We start from the raw sequence: 1,163 nt of genomic DNA on the forward strand, positions 1-1,163 counted from the left end.
TAACAAATACAGCTTCTAAATTAAAAGATAACAGCCAAAATAAGATTTGATTTTATGTTTATTTGTTTCATTCTAAGTATCTTACCTAACAAAAATCCCTTTATGTATCCTAGCTAACAAAATTCTTTTATGTATCTTGACCAACGGAAATCCTTTTATGTATCATAGCTAACAAAAATCCTTTTATGTATCTTAACAAACAGAAATCCCTTTATGTATCATAGCTAACAAAATTCTTTTATGTATCTTGACCAACGGAAATCCTTTTATGTATCATAGCTAACAAAAATCCTTTTATGTATCTTAACTAACAGAAATCCCTTTATGTATCATAGCTAACAAAAATCATTTACTTATATTTACTGACAGAAATCCTTCTATCTATCCTAGTAGAAATCCCTTTATGAAACTTAACACAAATCCTTATCTTAACCAACACAAAAAACCTTTTATGTATCTTTACTAATACAAATCCTTTAAGGTATCTCAACTAATATAAATCCTATGTTTCCGGGTATGAAAACTTGTTTATTAACGGTTTTAGTGTTTAATTATGTTTTATCATTGTCTGTTTATTTAATTTATAATTTCTTAAGTCCTTCAAATTTCAATTTTATTGTTACCAGTAATATCAGCAACATATTTTTAAATAAAAAATTACGGGACACTCACCTCAAGTTACATGTAATACAAAAATAATATATTTTTTTTAATTTTATTTTTTTATATGTTCAAATTTATCTGTTATACATGATCCATTGATGAGTTAGATCCATAGATTTACACAACGATTCACAAAATTGTACCGAAATAAAAAAAAAAACTCACCTTTCTCGAACAGCAGCGAAGCAAATTCTTCCCGTGGGGTGTATTCTGTAACAAGGAAATGTCAATAAATAGGAGGAAAATCAGAAGATTATTAATCACAATAGCGATTATTTTATCGCACAAAAGTAAATAATATAGGCTACTTGTAACCGTGGGAGTTAAGGCGTAGGTCTTAACAACTTTGGAACTGCAACGTCGTCGCTTTGAATTCGGATTACGGGGTTGACTTTTACTTTTGTGGCGGTCCCTCAAAATGAAAACTTGACCACCCACCAAGGTTAGAATAGGGTGGTACCCAGTAAATGACTCCTCTGTATTTCATAAAAGACTAGGAA

At 29.6% G+C, this 1,163-nt stretch overlaps 1 protein-coding gene across 2 annotated transcripts in view; it reads right to left on the bottom strand.

The window, feature by feature from the left end:
- Window positions 1-873, bottom strand: part of Meltrin (meltrin) — a 239,695-nt gene extending 238,822 nt beyond the window's left edge. For both annotated transcript variants that reach the window (XM_067049802.1, XM_067049801.1), the window contains exon 1: window positions 829-873. The gene's annotated coding sequence lies outside the window, so the exon portion shown is untranslated. The remainder of the gene's footprint in view (window positions 1-828) is intronic.
- Between the last annotated feature and the right edge of the window lie 290 nt (window positions 874-1,163).

The sequence above is a fragment of the Halyomorpha halys genome, unplaced genomic scaffold, assembly GCF_000696795.3.
Source record: "Halyomorpha halys isolate HHAL.00 unplaced genomic scaffold, Hhal_1.1 Scaffold547.1, whole genome shotgun sequence".
Taxonomy (NCBI): Eukaryota; Metazoa; Arthropoda; class Insecta; order Hemiptera; family Pentatomidae; genus Halyomorpha; species Halyomorpha halys.